Source organism: Corvus hawaiiensis, chromosome 26 (genome assembly GCF_020740725.1).
Source record: "Corvus hawaiiensis isolate bCorHaw1 chromosome 26, bCorHaw1.pri.cur, whole genome shotgun sequence".
NCBI classification, from domain to species: domain Eukaryota; kingdom Metazoa; phylum Chordata; class Aves; order Passeriformes; family Corvidae; genus Corvus; species Corvus hawaiiensis.
The window spans coordinates 3,717,307-3,740,291 of NC_063238.1; the positions used below are offsets into that span (position 1 = coordinate 3,717,307).

The 22,985-nt window shown below is 36.8% G+C and overlaps 1 long non-coding RNA gene across 1 annotated transcript; it reads right to left on the reverse strand.

The window, feature by feature from the left end:
• Positions 1 to 1,104: 1,104 nt before the first annotated feature.
• Positions 1,105 to 19,577, reverse strand: LOC125317449. The gene is made up of 4 exons (XR_007200095.1): positions 19,566 to 19,577; positions 17,878 to 17,884; positions 5,534 to 5,538; positions 1,105 to 1,339 (listed from the first exon to the last, which is right to left on the reverse strand). It is a non-coding gene; the product is annotated as an uncharacterized LOC125317449 (long non-coding RNA).
• Positions 19,578 to 22,985: the final 3,408 nt, after the last annotated feature.

A 22,985-nucleotide genomic window follows, 5' to 3' on the forward strand; every position in this document is an offset into this window, starting at 1 on the left:
ATTACCATATAAATTGGAGACAAATCAGAATTAAATATTGATCCACACAAACTCTTAACAGCCATAAAACAGCCTAATTTTCATGGATCTTGAAGGCTCTAATGGTTTAGATGAATACTATGGCGCACACAAAGGCAAATATTAAAGCATAAAAAAAGCCCCCACAGGCCTTCAAATTATTTGTTGGAAGTTGTAAAAAATATCGTGAGAGCTGTCAGAAGTTCAAATCTAATAAAAACCAGCTAAGTCCGAATAGAAAACTTCAGTGCATTGATTAGCACTTGTATGAATGAAGTCAATTTCTAACCTTTCTGTTAAAGATGAAGTACGCCAAGTCAACAAGATTACATGGGGAGAAGGTGACAGCATTAAGGTTTTGGGGTTTTTTTAATTGATAGCACTATATCTGGTGGCTGTTTGGCAGGCAGGTTTGTTTCATGTTTTCCTCAGAGCCTTGTGAATAAAAAAATTAACCATAAGCCTTCTGTCTAGACAATGCTGTGACAGGAAAATACATAACAGAAAGTAGTTTTCTATTCTGCCTTCCATGGTATATAGATATACAGAAATTGAAATAGCTTTATGACTTACAGGTACAGCCGTGTGTCTTACTCTTCCTCTGCCTGCATTAGTTCATTTGCCAAACACTGCATAACAGAAGATTTGCATGTTCTCTGCCGTACTGAGCTGAAAGGGACAAAATTTGACCTGTATTAAACAGCCAGGTTTTGTATATTATCAGGAGCAAGCAGAGCTGTTGTAACTGCAACAAATTCAAATCGCAGTGAAGCTGAGGTAAGATAAAATGGGTCTGAATTGCTGAATAGTGTGTGTGTATGGTTGGCAAACCTTTTGCATTCTCAGTCCTGTGATGGTAAAGCAGGCAAAGGAGTATTCCAGTAAACTGCATTCACAATCTGTTGGAATTGAAACAAGTCCGTGGACTCCGGTGGGGGGAGAAATTGCAGTCCAAAACCAATGTGGTTGATAAAAGCAAGCTCCGTTTATCAGCAATCCAGAGGCACTTATACAGTATACCAGCTTGTTAACTCTTAAGTGGCTTAAAACTTATCAAAGCGCATTTCTGCTTCTACCTAATTGGACTTACATTGGCAAGCTTCTACAGTTATGTTATGATTAAAAGAATTCAGAGTTCACCCTCCTCCCTCCGGGTCTTATCTCCACAGCTGTACCTTCTCAAACTCCCTTCTTGTTCCCAGCCCTGTTTTTCACACAGGGATTTTCTCATGGAGAGTTTTTCTCACACAGGCCTTTTTCTTGCAGGCTCTTGCTTGTACAGTGCTTTTATTGATCCCATAATTCTGTCAATGATCCATGCCTTGCAACAACAATCCATTCTTACTTTTCCCACAGCACTTTCATCTATAAATACCTTGCCTTGGGAACAACTTTTACTGCTGGTTTCTGACTAACACTTTGACTTTAACTAAGGGCTGAACTGAGAATAAATTTCACTCACATTGTCCTTCCAGCTTAACCGCTGACACCGAGAGCTACCAAGATTAGGTTTTCCAATGTGGTGATTACCCATCAGTCAGTTCCTTCATTTAGATTTTGTTTCCATAGGCTGCTTGTAAGAACATCCAATGAAAGTGTGTGAAAGATAGTGTGTGGAGTTAAAGCATCATCCAATACTCCTGCCACAGACAGAAGTCACAAGAAAGATGTTAGCTGAACTCTATCAGCTGAAAAATCTATTCTCATCCCCTAGGTGCTCATAGATCAACAATTAAAACCGTTGCTTCAGGAATTCTGCTTTCTGAAATGTTGAAATTAGCCCAATTAGTATATAGATTGAAAAGCAGCCTTTTTTTCCCCTCAAATAGAATTTTGGACATGAAAACCTTTATACCTTTCATGGTCTCCGCATATTCTTGGAAATTGTGGAAACACAATATTTTGTCTTAGATTCTTGAAGAGCCGTGGTATACATTTTACTCTGTCCCTGTTCAAGAGAACGCCATCAAAATTCCTGCTAATTATCTTTAAGCATTTCAATTCCTTATCTGGTCTATGTGCATATGTTGTTGCTGTTGAGTGTATTAAACTTTCTGTCGTAAAAACATTGACCTAGTCTCATTTCTACATGTTCATGATTCTGCATTTAATGTGTTAATTACATTAATACTAAAGCAGACCTTGGCAGAACCTTTAATGCTCAAAGTTTTTATATGTAAGTTGATCAGAGTCAATTAATATGTTGGATTTTCTTACACAGAAACTTCAATGTCAATGTTGTGCTGAATAATATTTTGTCTTTTGTTCATGATATGAAATGGAATGTCACAAGTTCCCCCAAAATATAAACATGACAAAGAGCAGTTATGGTTAGTGATTAAAATTTTAAGGGAAGCCAATGAAAGCATCAGTAGAAAGGATAACTTTATACAGTTCTTTTTCAAAATTAAGCCAGTAGACATAAAACACATAGAAAAAATTATTTCTCATTGGTTCATTAGTCCAATCACCTTTTACTGAACACCACAATTTTCAGTAAGTATAAACTAAATATGGCAGGCTGTGAATAAGCTGTCTTGTACTTAAATAACATATTTTAAATTATTTTTTAATGATTAAAAATCTCAGTTTAACTATTGAGGGTCATCCAGGAGAGGTTTCTATTTTGAGTTACACATTTGCAGCAATTTTGTGAAATCTTTCAAATTTGGTTGTTAGTCAAAAGCCTATAAAATGGAAAAATAAATAGATTTAATCTGAAATGAAACAAGAAAACTAATAGTACAGCCAATCTATTAGTGCATGGAAGAGCCCTGTATGAAAATTATTTTATCTATCTCTCCAATTAACATAATTTATGCTTTTAAAACCACTGGAAATTTTAGAAACAAGTTTAATTAAGAGGGTTTTTTTATTTATTTCCTGCTAATGAGACCTCTTTCCTAACCATTAGACTCATATAATTGCAACATGATTCATGTCAGCTGGTAAAATCGATTCTGGGAGGAATAAGTTGTATTTGAGTGATAAACATTTCATTTTGAAATTATTAATCTGCTACAGAAAATATTGTGCACTTCCTACATGGCAAATGAAAGTAATGATATTTCTGTAGTAGAGGTTTATTATTTTTTTTGGTAAGGTTAAAATGCTGTCCAGAACTGATACCACTGAAACTGTGGATGGTACTTACTTGCATCAGACTGTTCATCGCTCTCTCTTCTTGAATTATCCAATAGGAATGTGTATTCTTAATTTAGATTCCCTACTTGTTCACAAACTGACAAATCCATGGGAATACAAAATAGCTAAGGGAAATATCATCACTTTATTTGGGAAAACGAAAAACTGAGTAGCCTTCTTTCCTGCCAAACCAGATATAGAGCTGGTGTAGCTGCCCATCAGCTGGTTTTGACCACCCTCTTACACACACATTTTCTGTTACAGAAAGCTGCACTAAATTGGTCCTAGTATTTGATCACTTCTGGTGTATGTTACAATCAGAAGACATCTCTTACTACAACTAAAGTGCTGTAACTGCACAAAAAAACCCCAGATAGTGGTCTCATTTTTTTTTTATAAAACAGTCTCCTTTTCAAGACACTGTTGTATTCGTTAACCCCTTGTGCTCACCATTATGTCATCATAACCCTAAATTTACACTCTGCAAATGCAGCTGAGGTGCTTCTGCACAGCCTTCCTGATGCTGAACCCATATGAAGCCTTCCCAACACACACATGGCCTCATGCTCCAGGTTTGACAACTTTCATTTGGCTGCATGTTCACTGTGCTGCCTGATAGATCCAGGCTAGGTGTTGAATCCCCTGCATCCTCCTGCTGCTGATACCAAACCACTGTGTAAAAGCCAGCAAACACCTAGCAAGGCACTGAGACAAACCAAAAGGACTTGGGGGCTTCCCACTTTACGTGCTGGGAAGATAGTAAGGGTAGGATGGAGCTTGCCTAGCTTTTTTGTGTTTTCAGTACTGATCTTTGCTTTCAGAAATGGGAAACAGACTTCAGATCATTACCCCTGGGATTGTACCACAGCAGGCTATAATCAAGAGACTGAGGCAGGCACATCTTAAACAGTCTAGGTGTTTCCACTATTGATGTTGGCAAGAAGCATCCCAACCCACATGTTTCTGCATGGTGTTTTCATATAGTCCCTAATGTGAACTCAGAGCTCTTCCTTTGCACCCATTTCACCTCTACAGGATTTTAACCTAAAGGAGCAATCACCAAATTATTGGTTTAATATTAATTTCCAGGAGATAAACCCTCCAAACTTTGGACGTGCTAGTAAAAAAACCCAATTTTATTTCTCATTCAACATTCACAAAGTGGTCTGGGACTAAGACACTACCAGTACATGATGGTGTCAATAGGCATCCTGTTGAAGATCTTGGAAGGCATCAGCTCCTTTCACCACCTATGGGTACTGATACTGACAGCCATTAACACCTGCCTGCTGGCAACTTGTCCATGCCTGTGGCTCCATCTCAGACAACAGGTATTTTTGACTCATGTAGTCCCGGATCTGTTTACATTAAAAATTTTGGTTCAGATCTCAAACACTAATAGTATTCATCTCTTAGTATTTTAAGAGTTAATGACTCAGCTTTTATTACCGAGTGCCTCTGGTTAATCTAACGAGCAGACTTGCTTAAAAATAAAAATATTAAAGCAATGGTACCTCAATAAGAATGACAATTTGTGTTAAACAAGGATCTTGGTTACTTTCATAGATATTTGACGGCATCATGAGACATGTAAAGGGCATTGCTGTTTACCCTGGCTCAGTCATCTTTGCAGAGTGGGTAGTCAAAGAGAGGAACAAAAGGAATGAGCTATTGTTCATGACCTCTTCATGTGGAGTGTATCCTTCAGGGACCAAAGCAGGGGTACTCACATACTATGAAACAGTAACTGAAAACACAAAAGAAACATAGTCAAGAATTAACTCTGACAACTTTATTGTTGTTTCGTCTCTCTACAAAAAAAGAAAAAAAAGTAGTCCTGGATAATTCCTTTTTCACAGTTGTTTGATACTATCTTCCACATCAATTTGTTTTTTCTTTAAGAAGCACTGCCTAGTGCTATCTGTACAGAAAAATAGTTTTCCCAGGCAATCCACTTTCCTTCAGCAGTGCTTTGTGTGCTGATTATTTCAGAGCATTCACGTCCTCTTTTCATTTCGCACTGAAGGAAATAGTTTATTCCATTGTACATGGCTCTATCCCGTCCTCCCCACTTCCTCTTTTGCCCTCTATTTCACTGTGCTGTGCTCTGTATATTTCTATCTGACAGCCATCACAAACCCCCAGCTGTCTTCTTTAATGCTTTTGCCTGTTGTGAGAGCCGGACAGTGCAAGCCAGCTCCCTGCCAGCTCCCTGCTCCACAAAGAAATCAAGCAGGAGGAGGTCAGCCTTTAAACCACAGAATGACTCTGAGTGAAACCACTGCTCGCAGTTTTGCAGCTTTGCAGTGCTGTGGAAGCACAGTGGCCGACTCTAAATTTGGCAGTAAAGTCTACTGGAAGATCAGTACACTCCTGCTATGCATTCATTCACTGTGTTTTCCTCCTGAAGGAATCATGGGATTATTCCTCAGAATAACTGATTCCACTGTGCTCTAGTTGATGGGCAGCAGGCAAGACACCATTTCAGCACCAAAGAGGCCTCTCACACCCATTATATATCTATGCATATATCTGTAAATAAAAGTATGTATATACATATAATGCATGTACAAAGAATAACAGTCTGCTCCATCTTGCTCTGGAACCTGGTGAGCTGATTTGCCTTCGCTTCAAAATGACTGCCCACCAAATTAAAGCTATGTTGCAATAGAACAGCAGCCATGCACACTGCACCTGAATATCCTCAAGTGAGAACAGAGCAATGTGAATTCTGCTGTTTAACAGAAGCTGGCTGAAAGAAGTCTGTTTCCAACTGTACCCGCTGACAGTGGTGTTCAGAAAAATCAGCAGTTAGAAGGATTAGGAAATCTGTGAAAAAGAAAATAATACAATTTTGGATCATAGCTTTGTAATTATAATGCACAAGAATATCTAAGCTGGTTTCTCATTCAGAACTCTTAAAATAGAACTTTAAATTATGCTAGAATATTCAGCTCCAACTGATTATTTTTTGTTTATCTGTGCTATGCTTCAACAAGAATTGCAAAGAGAAAATTACAGACAAAATCCTTATCAATAGTGGCAGAAGTCTTAGTGGGGAAAAAAGATGATGTACAATATTAAAATTAAATTCCCCCATCAAGGCAAATCAGGGATATATTGAAAAAACCTCACAGTAATGTTTTAATTTTGATTACAATTTTTTACTGATTCAAGAAGAATGGACATGAAATAAAGCCATTTTTCAGATACCCTAAACAGTAATTCCTCATTTTCTTCTATAATTATGTTTATTCTAACTCTTCAAATTTCAGCAAAGTAATTGTAAGTACAGGAGTACACATGTAGAAATGTAAAATATTATTAATGAACAACTGAAAAAATTACAATTTATAAGATACTATGAAGTCCACATTTATACCAAACCCCTAAAAATCCCCTGATGGCACTGTGAAAACCCCAAGAGTTCTTATGTATTAATTCAGAAGCAACAAAGTATTAGAAATGCTTGTGATAAAACAGGTTGCTGCAATTTGGGACCAGCTCATTAAGTCAGTAATTATTTTTTTAAGCTCCTTTTTATTTAAACTAAGTGAGCAAAATAAATGTTTACTTTTATATATCATATGTATTCAAAAAACCATGTCTCATAGTTTTCATTTCTGCCTGCATTTGGCATAGGATGAAAAACTCAAGCACAGATATGAAATATTCAACTGTGACATCAGGAAACAAAAAAGCAGATTTCCCAAATAAAAACCACAGTGGTCAACATTGCTTAAAATGAGCACATGCAAACAAGCTATGCAACACTTTACTGTTTGCCTGCAGCCTATATACAATTCTTATATTTTGCATGTGTTTGGATTGATGGCTGTTTAAATATAAAATGTCAGCTTTATACCTAAATTTACTGACTACAGAAATTCATTACATATGCTCACCTTCAACCTATCCTTCGTCCTGTTCCACTCTGGAGATCATAATTTCTTTTCATTATGAAAGCCTGTGTTACAGCAGATAGAAGAAGGGAATCTGCAGGAAGGCAGAATAGACAAAAAGAGCAGCGCAAGACTTTTAAATATTGAAACTTTGATATGACGCTGTAAGATGGTATCAATGTTTATCTTGTATCTACCATCATACATACTGATGTTTAGAGAAATCAACCTCAGTTTTTTGTTTTGTGACTACCTTACAGTAAACTAACATCAGAATTAAGAACAAACATACATTGACTGCTTACAGAAAAATATTTGCTATTGACTGCTTACACAAAAATAAATTTCAAAATAAAACGGTTTGATTCTCATTTACTCTCAGTTCAGGGGTCTGGTGTTTGGGAAGGTGAAGTTGTTTATTTGTTTCTTTCTAGAAAGCTGATGACACTTCTCCTAAAAATTATCAGAGCTTCCATTAATCTTATATTTTTTCAAAAAATATCCAGTCACCTTCTTTCAGGTACACAGTGGGAACTCAAATACCACACGGCACTAGTTTAAAAGTTGAATGAAGTTCTGTGGAGATGACAGAAGGACTGTAAGACTGCAGTCTATTTCATTCCTAGGATCAGTGAACAGGCTAACAAAAAACCAGGCACACCTGAAATTGCAGTGGTCTCCCTGAATTAGAGAAGCTGGGAACTGCCACTGTTAATTACAGTTTGAAGAGCTTGGAGTTAATCCAGGTGATTAAACACATGCTTAGACTGTCCTGAGCCTGAGCATTTCCGTGGAGAAATGTCCTGCTTTTCCCACCTGATGGGAGTTTGTATTCACCCTTGAGCAGCCATGAGTGCAGAGCACTTCTGGGGAGCTATTGAGCCCTCTTCCCTTGCCAAACAAGTCAGACTGTAGGAAGAGAATTTGTGATTAATTTCCCTTTTCCTTCCACAAGACAAATGGGTACCAGACAAAATTAAGGTATAGCCAGTTCTGTAGCCTGTATGTCCACCCATATATAGTCAATGATTGCTGAGTGCTTCCTGAAGTCCATCAGCTGGTGGCAAAGGCAGGCTAAGATTCAGAGAAGTCTGGGTTGCTTTTCCACTAAAAACATTTCGTGCCTATTCATTTCTCACTTTACTCTGCCTCTGGCTAAGACAGGATGTGCTCTGTGTTTTGTTCTGGTTTTTAAAGACTCAGAAAATAGATGTATCTTTTGCCTCCAGTTCTGTTCCTCAATCTAATGTGTTATTAAGCAGAGAAGCTTCAATTTTCTTCCCACTGCTAATGAAGCAAGTGAGTATTTGGCTTGCTTCTTCAATCAGAGCTCTAGTAACTGAAAGAAAAAGGATTAAAAAGTACAAAAGAGATCTCTTAGAGGAAGATGAATGTCCTGACATGCCCCCAGCCTCATTGTTTTGTAAACAAGCCAGTCAGATTTCAGACCTATAGGCAGAATTCACAATAAAACTGAGAGGATTTTTCTCAATATCAATATGACCACTTCTAGAATTGTTATTAAATGTGGGAATAACTTCATTAAGGAGTTGTGTTTTGCAAGTTTTTTGCTTAATATTTGATCCCTGAAAACTGTCTGTAATGAGAACTGCTTTGATATATGCGATCATCACGCTGTAAAAAGAAGGCCTAACAAGGCACAGAGAACAATTAACTTCAATGACTATAGTCCAAACAAGTATTGAATCAAATCTGATAGAAACAAGGCTTTCCTCAGCTGCAGGTAGAGAGATGTAAAATGAAAAGTGTTTCCAAATCAAAGCAAAAGTTCAAAGGAGATTCAGCAAAGGAAAAATGGCTTAGGTTCACAGAATTACACAAGAACCTTTGCAAAAGAGAAAAGATTAAAGGTGTGCTTGTTCTGCCAGCTGAACAGTCAACTTTGTTTAGAAAAGGAAATCTGAAACAAAGACACTTCCTTGTTTATTAAATTCTCTCAATAATTGTATATGAGTGATAACAATACAAAATTCACTGGTTACACAACAAAGATTTTTTAAATTCTTATATTTTTTAATCTCTTAACGTGAAAAAAATCACTAGAGAAAAGTGATTAATGTTATTGCAGCTGTAATGCAAAAATATTTTATTCTCTATGTTGATTTTTATGACACACTTTTCTTGGGCTCTTTTAAAATATAAAGTAAGTTTTCCTCCATAACACCAGGCTTAGATTCAGTCTACAACTGAATCTACAAGCTACAGCTACTTTGGATGGTCCGTTAGCTTAAGTTATCTCAATTTCCTTTAAGTGAGATTACAGGCACCATAACCACATAGGTAAACACTGGGTTTTATGCAGTGGAAAAGAAAGGAAGAATTGGTAGATTATGTAAATTGCATTCTTAAGGAGGTGGTTCTTCTCTCATAACATGTGCGGGTCTTGTTAACAGCTGAAGTGCATGAAAGTAAGAATGCAGACCATCAGGTGAAGAACTTCGGTTAAAAGGATCTATAGGAAATGGTAATGTTCTCAAAATCCAAGGAAAAAAGAAGACATAGTACTCCAACAAGAAATTGCAACTCTGAAAAGGACCCAGACTGTTTCATCATGTGCAGAAATGGAATTCAGATTCCTCTAAAATGTCTGCTACTACTAGGGCAAAATTTAAAATTACTGATGTACACTGAATGATCTCAATCAGCTCCCACCAGCACCGCTCAGAGCACCAGGTGCCCTTTTGCTTCTTCATAGTCCTTCTCCTCTTTAGACACAAATTAGTTAGAAGAGAAAAATAGCTGTCCTTTTGCTTGTGCAACTAATACTGTTTTGCAGTACGACAGCAAGAATAATAAAATAAAGCAAGCAATAATTTGTAACTTTTTCATGGATTTGCTGAACTGTAGATATATGGCAATGGGGAAATTACTTTTGCTGATATCTAAATTCATAAATTCTTTTTTAAATTGGCAGAAAGGAAATTTTCTATTCTTCCAAACACAGACATGATCTGTTTTCTATTGCTGCTTTGAAAAATAATTGCGTATGGTAAATCCCAATGTTTGCATATCCTCATTTTGGCTTTCATTCAGACATATGGAAAAAATTTACAGTTCAAAATCAGGTTATCTTGTACAGTGGAAATAACAGCACTTCTGTTAAGAAAACAACTGCAATCACATTCATGAGATTACAGAGTAATATACTAATTTTCTGGAGTAAAAAAAAATAAATAAAAAAGGCAAAGTCACAAAATTGCTATCAACTAAAAGGTCATTCCAGATTTTCTTCACTCCCTATTCCTCAGGATATAAAATTCAATTGTAATAATGTACTTCATTTGTGCATTTTATCATTTCTGCTAATGTATTTGGCAGTTCATTTAGAAATTAATTTGGATCAACTTTCAGCTTTTTATAAAAGTACTGAAAAAACAGAGTATTGCACAAGTTCCAAGCAAAATCTAGGCAGAATCATAGAATCATTAAGGTTGGAAAAGATCTCTGAGATCACCAAGTCCAACCATTAATCCAGCACTGACATGTTCATCATCGAAGTGCCCAAATGCCACATCCACAGGTTTTCTGAACATTTCCAGGGATGGTGATTGTACCACCTCCCTGGGCAGCTTGTTTCAATGCTGCCCACTCTTGCCATGAAATTTATTCCTAATATCCAACCGAAAATCTCCCCTGGTGAAAGTGGGAGTGATATCCTAAGATTAGCTCAGCTGGTTAGAGCATGGTGCTAATAATGCCAAGGTCATGGGTTTAATCCCTGTATGGGCCTTTCACTTAAGAGTTGGACTCAATGATCCTTCTGGGTCCCTCCCAACTCAAAATATTCTCTGATTTTATGATTTCCTTTGCTCCTATTGATTGTTACCTGGCAGAAGAGACCAACTCCCATCTTACTACAGCCTCCTTTCAGGTAGTTGTAGAGAGTGAGAAGGTCTCACCTGAACCTCCTTTTTTCAGCTCCCTCAGCTGCTCCTCATCAGATTTGTGCTTCAGACCCTTCCCCAGTTCCACTGCCCTTCTCTGGACATGCTCCAGCACCTTAATGTTTTTCTTGTAGTGAGAGGCCTAGAGATGAATTCAAGGTGTGGCCTCACAAGTGCAGAGTACTTTTTGTGTCCCTAAACAAACTCTGTAATTTTGGTGTCAAACAGATTGGTGGCAGGAATGCTTACACCCTTATCACATCAAGAGATCAAAATATCTTTACCTATGAATCTCTCCTTAAATTCCTAAAGTCTCTAATTGTAAGAAATATTTAGAAGGAATGAAAGCTGGACTAAAAAGACTGTCTGACAATAAGAATTTTTTCTTTTATAAATCATGCAAATCACTTACATAATACTTGACAGTTATAAACAAAGGAGGTCTCTGCTCTAAAGTGCTGAAGGTCTAAAGCTCATTTGAAATAGGGAAAAAATTTGTCACATTATTGGTAGACAATGGAACAAGATCCTATCATCAAAACTAGACTGTAAAACATAGAAATTTGTGTGATACATTGAAAGTAGTAATTTTTACAAAATAGTTTTCATTTTACTAGCTGCAAATACTGTCCTGTCACATATTATTCCTTACAAGGAAAATAAGATGATAAGATGAACTACAAAGCAACACATTACAGAAGGAAATAAGCAGAACCAGTGAGAAGATTGAGTTAAAATGATACGGTATTTGACAGTAGGTACAGAAAAAAAAAGAAAAAAAACCCAAAATATTATCCATTATATAAAATATAATATTTTTAAAATAAACTCCAAGGTAAAAAAAAACAAAATAAGAGAATGAACTTCTGGCAGGATATAGAGACCTGAAATGAACTCATATTAAGCAGTTCTGAGCAAAAAGCTAATGCAAAATTGTGTAAATGTTAAGGTGTCAAAAGGGATGCACTGCTCCTGAGGATGAGAGCAGAACTACCAACAACACAATAGCAAATCTCATGCTAAAAAACATAAAAAATACATCAAATATTGTTAAAAAAGTTACAAATTGCATGACTCAAAGCAGTGAAGGGACACATCACAAGCAGGATGGCTTGGTCTTTCTGTTAATCTGGCTCACATCTTCTTCTGTGTGAGAGCCTTACACTGCAGAGAAGAGATGCGGTGTTCTCAAAAACCATTTGCTCTCTAAGCCCATAAGAACCTTCCTTTCCATCAACGTTTATGAAGACACAGATAGCAGAGGTGGAAGACTGAAGACCACGGGACCCAGTCGGCCTCCATGTTGTTTTATAATTCTTACACCTGGTTTTCTATTAACGCGCTAATTTTTATCAGAGGTGCTTGCAGAAGTTACCACAGGTGTTTATAGATGCTTCTGAGTGTGTTAAAATAGTATTGAATTCACAGAACAATTCATAGCATCTAAAATTCACTATTATTATTTGTAACTATTCATGATTTCTTCTTAGGATCCGTGTTAGATGTCCTATATACATTGTAAGATTTATACAGGCAACCAATATCTTCAAAAAATTCTGTGAAATGAAAAAAGGCCCTTAACTTTAACTTTTTTTTTTTCCAGATTTGTTTCATGGGGTTTTTTTAACACATAGACTGGTTTTTCATACAGGAAGAAAATCACTGATAACAAACAAAATAAAAGCTGAACCCTGAAATGCACCAGTTCTCTAAAGAGATGAAATGGCTGACACAGGGGAAGCTGAGCCCCATTATGCACCACTTTGGGAAGACTTAGCAGAAACACTGTAAAGCAAAGATTAAACAATTTACTGTCTCAGCACATATAATATTCTGCAAGCTATCACCAGCTTCAATTCTCAGATCTGTAAACCAGACATGAGATATATCCATGTGTTACTGCTCAATTCACCTCTTGTTTCTCGATGTCTTAATTGCACCTGATCTGGCAGGTGGTCAGTTTTGCATAGAGTGGGATGTAAAGAAAAGCTTACTTTTCTTTTACACCTCTTTAAAAATCTTTCTGAATTCTTAAAAAAAACAAACAAACCACAGACCACCACAAAACCCCCCAACAAATAAACAAAGCAAAACAAAACCCAAGTGTATCTATTCTTAATGTTTTCTTTCCTGTTTAAGCCATAATGAGTGAGGAATAGGGATAGCTGAAGAGTCACTTCTCTATCTTGGAATTAGCCCAGACTACCTGGCACCATCCCAAGACTCTTTATCCTCAGAGCACTTAAACAGCAGCAACTGAGCAGAGAAGAGTGGGAAAAAAAGTACAGAAGATTTATGAAAGCAGCAAATGCAATGAGAGTCAGAACACAGTGAATTATTAGTTGCAAATTAATCTTATCTGAAGGTCAGAGCAATCCAACTGTTTGTAGATCACGTGAAAATTGATTCCAGTTTCTGGCAATTTGTTATTCTAAATTTTAATTGAATGAGACAAATCATCCATTTTCTCCTAACACAATTTTGCCTTTTTCACTTCTCATGTCATGTGGGGTCTACCCTGAATAGAACATGACTTCTGACTTAAAGGAAGATTGATTTTGGTACAAGCAGTCTCTTTTTTTCCATAGGTAGCTACTTCTGCTGTCATAAAGAACTGTGTGAAGTGTCTGAATCAAAAAGTTCTCCACAATTCAAAGGAGTATTTGCAATAGTGTCTTTTCAATGCAGTAATAACCAGTTTTACTAATGGACAAAGCTGCAAAGATGAGGACAGAAGTATTAAAAGAAATTATTACATATATATATAAGTTTATGTATACATGTGTATTTCTGTATGTTTATTTTTCACAAGTATATTCTCTCAGTTTGATTAAAAAAAGTAAAAATAAAGAATGAAACACTTGTATATTCCTGAACACTCTTCCTCCTGACAAAAAGGAGGTAGAAGAGTTAAAATTTTGATTATTTTGACCTCAATTACTAGGTAGTGAAAAACAGACAGAAAAAAAATCTTATTTTTGATTGAGGGTAGAGGAAGGGCATCCCTCCAATTTTTCTTTAAGTTTTAATTTGAATTTGTCTGCTGCAGAGATCTTACCCTCATTTGATGCAGAGGTCAGACATGTGGTGGATGAAGGTGGAGGAAGGGTAAGGAGAAGTATGTCTGCTCATGAAAGGAGTCAGTATGGGAGCTAAATGGTTATTCTTGTCACATTTATAGGCCTTTTTCCTTTTCTTTTACTTTTTTTAATATGTGATTCAGATCAAGAAAAGCATTATTTGATGGACTCTACTAAATCTTCTTGGGTGGACGTGACTCCATGTCATGTACTTTTCTGGACAATAACTGATTAGATTAGAGCTTTTACCAAATACGAGAACAGCATAGATTTGCATGTACCGAATTGACAGCCAAAAGCCAGCATTTTCTGGGTTTAAAAACACATATAATTGTCTCATATAAGCATATGCATCAGAGAGAATTTCCACAGGCTTCCCCACAAAAGTGAAAGAACAATAAATCAAAGTACTTTGCAGATACCACCTGAAGCGTGACCTTGTATTTGCAGGGACTGCTTCAGGATATGAAGCTGATTTCATTTGAGAACTAGTCTTTGCAGCTCAGGAGTGGAAAAACCAGGCTTACCAGCAGTAAAATCAGAAAACTAGGCAAAAAAATAGATCCTGAAATCCCTGCTGCACACATTTTTAATTTGCTAGTTTAAGAGATGGGATCTTCCTGACAAGACAATGTACTGTTACACGTTTGTGCAAGAGCCTGGGAGTAGAAATACTCCTGCAGCAAATAGATAGCAGTTATTTTCCTTTGACAGAAATTTTTATCTTTTTAATACACTGAGAAAGTAACCCCCACAGTCAAATAAACAAAAAGCTATTTACCGTTTAGACTTATCAGTGTCAACCTGTAGCATCATGTGCCCTGTTTATTTCCCATCCCACAGAGTACTGCTGCCTGCCAACACAGATTTTCTGCCTTCTGACTTTGGAAACACAACATCTGACTCTTTATACAAGGATTTCCATTTTTTTGAACACTGCCTACTAGAAAGGGGAAAGGGTTCCTATACTGTATCAAATTTGTAATCAAAGGAAGAAAACGGATTTATTTTCTTAAAATCATCTGACTGCCTTGAAAGTACCATTAGACACAGCTTTGCGTGGGTACTCTTTTCCTAAAATCACAGCCTAAAGGTTATCATGTGAAACAGAGAAAGTTTAATAGTCATATCTTTTGAGGTTTAGTTAAATACAATTTTCTGAGAACTGAACTTCAGTATATTTTTAATTCCGTAAATCCAACACATATCTGATAAATATGTCAATATTTTCAATTTATGCTTTCTGTAACCAAATCTGACTATTCTTCGGAGCTTGTATGAAAAACATTTGCAATCAGAATTAATGAATAACTTGCATGAAATGCCCAAACATTAGTAAAATTTTATGCTTTTATCTGCATTAACTCTGTAGGCATTTTATGAGCAAAATGCATTAAGTGTTCAGTCATATGAGTAGAGCTGCCTCCTTGAGCCACTACAATATATATCTCATTATTTTATAATCTCTTTACAGACTAGCATAGACTTGAAATATGAAATTTGCCAGTCCACTGCTCTTTATATTCTACTTCCATCTCAAGAACTTTTATTTGTTACATGCAGCTTTCTCCTCCCTCTTATTTGTGACCTCATAAAGTCATCACATAAATGAAAACTAGTTTATTTTTTCCAGTTGCATCACTAAGTAAATTAAAAGATATTACCCACCTGAATAAGTTCTGCTATATCCTTAGACTACCATGACCACAACATCCTACTTTATTTTAACAAGTACAGTCAACTTGCAGAAAGAAATGTTGTTTACCTCTGTTATATAATGACACTTTGAGATGTAGAGACAGTTGTGATGGAAACAAAAAGTCTTATATTTGTGACTCTAAAAGAGCCCAAACATCGACCTTCATTGAAATGTATTCAGTTCTAACAGAATTAATACTGCTCAAAGCAAAGATAAGCTGCCCTTCCCTGATATGTTGACAATAATATTTCTTTTTCTTTAAATTCAGAATTAATTTAATTCAAAGCCACAGGCTTATGCAAAGTTGCCTTATGCTGGTTGAAATCTAAAAAAAAAAACCAAAAAACCTTTTGACAATCTTTGTTGTGATAATAGGTCTTAGAGAACACTTAATGCTTTTCAGTGGTAAGCACGACATCTCTTGTCTGTAAACTCCAGAGTGTAGGTAAGAGTTTGGTGCCACCTGTGTGGGCTCCACCTGCCCCATTCCCTCCAGTGTTATGGGCAACCACAGCTGTGACAGGAATTTTTCACTGCGGTTCATACAAAGTAAGAATAAATGAGTTACCACAGAAGAGAGACTTCTTAGGCACCTTTCAGTGAGGTAGATAGATATAGATATAGATATAGATATATAGATATAGATACAGATATAGATATCATACAAGACTAACACTCCACTGAATAGTAAAAGATTTCTGCAGGGTTAAACCAAGAACTTAACATGGTAGAGGGAGTCAGTGGCAGGAAAATGAGTGCCAATCCTGACCAGACATAAAGAATGCAAACATCCAGACAAGGATGGAGGAATAGTCAGAAGGACCAGACTTCTGAGTGGCAGCAAACTGTTTACACCAGCTTGGCTCTAAAAGGTAAAGAGCATTCCCAGGCAAGCAACGAATGGCCAGTGACAGGTGTTTGTTGAAGAACAACAATGGTTTATGGTCAACGCTGGCCAGAAAAATGGGCATTTTGAATCATGGGTGAGGTTCAATTTTCTCTCATTCCAGTATAAACATTCCGGCTCATAGGTGATAAAACAAAGGTAATGTATAGATGAAATTTGGGATAAATTCTTAGGGTAAAAACATAAGTAATTCAGACATGCAACTGATATTTTGAGTTTCTATGTTTGAGCCGCACTTGTGTCAATTTTCAGATCCCCACTTTTAAAACTAAGTTAATGCTTTATACTTTATTAATTTTTTAGGACTATACCCCCCTCCCCCCATATTTTCCTTCTTAAAAACAAAACAAAAAAGAAATAAGGAAAAAAAAAAAAAAAGAAAAAGAAATGGACTAATATTTTAATGTCTTAAGTCAAAGCCTGAAGGAATAACCATGGGACTGACACATGCAAACTGAGCACAACTGGTAAAGACTGTTCAGGTATTAATCACAGAGCGCTAGAAAGAGTCTAGATGACAAAGTAAATACCCACTGGCAAACATGATTTGAAAAGTCTTCACTTTGCATTTCAAGTTTCCATGCAAGCTTAATAGAAGCAAAAATGACAGAATCTACTGATTCTTCTTAAGCAATAGAATAGAGGACCAAGACTCTGACAGTTCAGATAACTTTAGGATGGGGCCCTGGAGTTGACAACAGCAACGAAATAGCATAACAAAAATGCATAAAATTCTTTGAGCATTCCTATTTTTATTATCTCCTGACCAGAGAGAGTTCTCAATCACAGAAAGGGGTTTGGGGATCTTGCACACAGAACCACAAGAAAATATTGAAATCAGAGTTGTTTCAATAAAAACTCTTCCACAAGATGATAGCTTAGATTCTTCTCCTGAAAAACAAAACATATCCTGAGGATTTCTACCATACCTGAGCCAGGGGATTTTGAGGGTCTTGTTCTTGTTTGCTTCCCGTAGCAACAGTAGTAAAGTTCTGCAGCTGGTGGCTACTTTGAAAGTGAAATGGAAAGCATGGAGATGCATTTGTACCTGCTGGATCTTGGGTTTGGTGAGAAGCACCAGATAGTCTAAAAAGCAGACAAAATGTACAGTAACATGTTTCCATGGTGAGCATTGATAGTCTCCCCACTCAGGCATACTTGGGGCTTTTAGGTTTTGGGGCCAGGATCTTAACCTCCCTTTGCCAAATCCTTTGCAGGGAACATCCTTTCTGGTGTGTGGACCCAAGTGAAACAAAACAATCTGTTTCTCTTCATTGAGCCTATCTAATAAGAAAACTTGGCAGCAAGCTGAAAGTAGATCATTTGAAAAATGTGACATCTAAGAGCTTTTTTTTTATAAGCTTTTAAAAAATTTCCATGTAATTGAAGACTTGCAAAAGCTGTAATTTTTATGCAGTAAGATTTTAATGGAAAATTTCTACCAAGTAGTTGATTTGCGGAGTGTCAAGCACAAAAAGCTTTATCTGAAATCAATAAAGACTTCTGGTACATCCCATTTCAGGTAATTAAACCTTGCATGACTTCTTTGAGAATATTATGTGGTGTTTTATTCAGTTTTGTAGTTGTTTTCAGACTATCCCAATTTCCACAGAAGTTGCTTTTGTGGTATTTGTTTCTTTCCACCAGCCACTCTGAGAAATTAGTTTTCAGCCTATAGTTCCTTAATAAACAATTAACATTTCCATGCAATTTAGTGTGGAGGAATTTAAAAAGTAAGAGCCTATTTTTGCTGTAACTTGGTTGGATGAAAGTCTTTTGTCCTGAAGAATAATTGTTGTCAAATATCTAATGGAAAAGAGTTTAAAAGGAAGGCTGTGCTTTCTATGGAGCAAAAACAATCTTTGAACTTACATTTAAAATTCTCTCCAAAACAGGGACATTTTACAAATAGCTGGCAGTTGCCTAAATAGCTAGGGATAATAAATGATCTGAAGAATAACAGTGAGCTGGTTTCAGTTTTGCTTGCAAATATATTTCAGTGTCTGTTTCACTGATGACTATTAAAGTTCTTTCAACTTTGCAAGTTAAAAAGAGAATAAACTATTAGCTAAGTTAAAGGTGATCCAGTACCCTGCAAACTGTTGGCCCACGTATGTCATTCATTGCATTCAGTCTATTGAGTCCAGCTATAGCTGCACAGTATGTTGGGTGCTTATAAGCTGCAGCAATTGTGTGCACACAGTACATCACTTTCTACATCATTACATGTGATAAAAAAATCCCAGACCTTTATTTCTGTTTCTTCTGAAGTGGAGACAGCTGAGACAGAGCACCTTTGAATATGACAGTTATCTGCTTGCATTCTTTTCTCAGCTTACATCTGCCTCATTTTCTCAAGACTTTGACTAGACAGTTTAAACACTGCTTTTCACAGATCAAATTCACCCAGAGACTAATGAGGCACAACCAGTTTTTGTCTCTAAAGTGTCCAGGATGGCAGTGACAGAAAGGCATAAGGATATGTCACAGACAAGCAGCTATTGAACCTGCCAGCCACTGCCAGTGGCACTTTTTTTTCTTTCCCTAAAGAAACTAGGTAGGTATCCAGTGCTAAAAGAAATTACAGTCTTGGCAGCTCAGAGGTTGTAAGAGAGGACCTTGCCTCTTCCTACTCTTTTATAGTTTGTAGTCTTCTTGAGTTTGGCTTTATCACTTAGACCTCCTCTTTGAATTTCGGTATCCAAGACTGTGATAAAAAATATGTCATGCTGAATGTCTAAAATGTGTCTGTGTGAAATGTAGGAAGGAACTATTCTATGCATAAAACCAATTTATAACACATTAGCACCTGGACAGATTTCTACAAAAGTAACTTGAAAATAATGCTTTTAATTATTTTATCACAGATTTATTTGGCTATGTCTCGTATCAAAGTGAATTATTAGCTACAATAATTTTTCATGTAGGAAAGACAGAGGCTGTGATACATAAGGATGATAGGCTATATGAACTATGAAAGGTCAAGTCTAAAGTTTCACTTGATATTTTCTAGACTCCATTGTTTTCTTTCATGAAGGAAAAGAAACCAAAACAAATAGCTTTTATCCAGTCTGCTGATTTCATTTTCTATCACTTTCTTATTCTCAGCCTTCAGAAATAATAAACTGGCTGTATCTGCTGACATTTTTCTGGAAGATTGATCTTCTCAGTCACACAGATTTTGCAAACATAATATCAGCTTGCATTTATATAGCTCATTTCATCTCAAAGAATCCCAAAACCTTTACAAATTTAATGCAGTGGAATATATACTCACCCCACATTGAATACAGGCATCTCCAGAACAAAGTACACTATGTGACTAGGTAACACCAATTTGAGAAAAGTAAGAATTACTGTATCACCTTAAAAACTCAAGCCAAAATTTAATGTGGCTGCATGATATCAGTAAAACTATGCATTGATCTCTGTTTTCTAATTAACGAAAGCAGAGGATGCCTCATAGTCAGAAAAACTCTACCAGTCATTGGCATTAAGGCTATAAGAATGACCTTATTGGGTCATTCAATGTTGCATTTTGTTTCTGAGACCAGTAAGTGTCTAGAAAACAGTTTAAGAACAAAGAATCACATAATAATGGTTTTCCCTAGGTCTTGCTGAGCCTCAAGGAGGATCAGGGATTTCCCAAGAAAAAATGATGTTTGATTTAAAAACCTTCCACAGAGTTTTCCTTCATAGACTTGTCTAGTTCCTCTTCATACCCATATGCTTATTATTATTATTTATTATTATTATTATTATGTCTGACTCACTGAGGAAAGATGTTCCAAGCTTAATTTCCACACAGTGAAAACTCTCAAAGTCTACTTAGAATGAACCCCAAACCAAGTGATAGGTATTACCTCTTTTATTTTATGTCCCTTCACTCTTTTAATGAAAAGAAACAGTGAACTCATTCCTTAATGACTTTCTCCACAGTACTTTTAGAGGTGTCCACATTGAGGCAAAGGTTTTGTGCAAAGATTTGGCAAAGTTTGACAACTGCAGATTGAGAGGCATATTAAGTTCTGGGTGGGAGCTGGAGACAAGAGGCCAAGAACTGCTTTGGTTAACAAAGGGCACAAAGACAGGTGGTGACAGCCAGGTGGATGAACACTGAGAGACACAGAAGGAGTGGAGGACTCAGGGGGAAGAGTGAGACTTGTGCAACTTGTGCATGCTTGGACTGTGAGGGGATAAAAGCCATGGGGTCCTCCTCGAAGGCACCATCTCGAGCTTTCTGTGTTACCGCACCATGAATAAATGTGTTTATGGAATGAGGCACCTGTGATTCTGCCATAGGAAACACAAGGTCAAAACTGTAAGGAAATCTGGTCTGGCTGCATGTGAGTGGAGTGTGTGGGGAGTCAAGATGGGCACCTGTTGGCTCACTGGAGCTGCTGTGAAGGAAGTCCCAGCAGTGGAAACCTCTGACATTGGGAGTGTGACTGCCAGAGAGCCTCCTGAATGGTCAGACTGGGAAGATTCCTTAACATCTAGTACATATAACTCTTCATCTGTCTCTTTTCCACAAGTGAAAACCTCATATTCTCTTTATTCATTTCTCTGCTGTCACTCCATACTCTGAGATGTGGCTGCTGCCTGTTCTTATTACCTTCTCCAGTTTTATCATGTCTTTTTGGACGGAAGTAAACTGGATTGCAGTCAATGGTCAGCTTAGAAGGACATCAGGGCTTTACTCAGTGACACACTAATATTTCTATTTAGGTTTTTATCTCTATTTCTTATTTAGCAGGTTTTGAATAAACTTGAGCTGTGAAAAACCTCCCAGTTATGAGACAACAACAATAGTTTGAAGAGCAGGTGTTATCCAACATAGCACTGCAAAATTCTGTCTCAGGACAGGCATCTGTCAAGACCTGCAGATCCTGGCTCACCCCACACAGGACGCAGCACTGCTGAGTGGGAAACAGGGAAGAGGAGATCTGTAGCAAGGAAGAGTGCTGGACAACATGGATAGGTAACCTCTGAAACTGCTGCAGCCTGTGCATGGATCAAGTCCTGAAAATCAAGAATAAGAAATGACTCTGAGTTTTCAGCCACACAGCTGAGACTTCCCCTTCTATATATGTGTAAGATATTTAATCTTTTTTTTGTCCAAAGAACATATTTGTCACAGATGCTTAATTATTTTTAGTAACAACATTTATCATTTGTCATTTTCCAGAATGAAGAGATCAGAGAATACCTCAGGCATGTTTTCACCAAAGCAGTGCAAACAGACACTATCATTTGTCTGGTGATGTGTTCTCAGTGTATTTAAAACCAGTCACGTTATTTCCTTCCTACCCTGCAACTCATTCTTCCACTTTTCCTCTGCCCTCTTAAATTTTATACTTGTAGTCATTTTTTCATCCACTTCTAAAAACACAGATATTAACATTTCTAATTTTCAAGTAATTCCATCTGGCCAAAACCCTGCCATTCAGATTACCTTTTTTCCAATTATGTTGTCCTGCTCTTTTTTTCTATCTAAATGGCATTATTTTTCTACTTTCTAGTTAGACTTATGCAAAACTCCAGTTGTAATGTTCCTGCCTCTACTATAAAAATCTTTGTGCTTCCTCCTATATTATTAATGGGCAAATGAAAAAAATGTGGACTTAACACCACTTCCAGACTACTTTCCCCTCTCACCTCCACCACTGCATGCTACTACATAGTTTTATGACTCCTGTTTTATGCTTCTCTGCCAATATTCATTCCATGTAACAGGATTAAAGTAACAGCAATTTTGGAATTTTTTTTTGATAGGGTTGATGTTCACTTTGGATGCAACGAGTGATGTTTTCTCTACTGGGAACAGTTATCTCTAGCACTTCTCATTCTTCAGAAGAATCTCATGCATAAACTCAAGTAACTCTTCCATGATCAAATAACATCACATTCATTATACAGGATTCAGAAGGACAGTTTTCTATTCATAAGGATAGAAGTCCTGTCAGAAGCAAATGCTTGGAGTAGAGCCCTAAAAGCCAAGTATTTTCAAAAATGTACAAGTCTAAGAGGACTTTTCTTTTAATATGAACATTCACTTGAAATGTACACTAGAAATCTTTGTATACAATTCCTTGCACAGTGCCATAGAAAGCCTTTTAACTACAAGATTATTCCAAACCTTAACACAACTTTGCCCTCACTTTGAAAACTTGAACCTGGAGAAGTGGGAGAAACCCATGAATTACTGATTTTTTCTATTCAGAGCTCACTCAAGGGATCAGCAATATTCACCTAAGGTTTCTCTGACTAGATGGAACCACACAAAAGGCAGACCTGTGGGGCTGACCTGTGCAGGGCCAGGATTTGGGC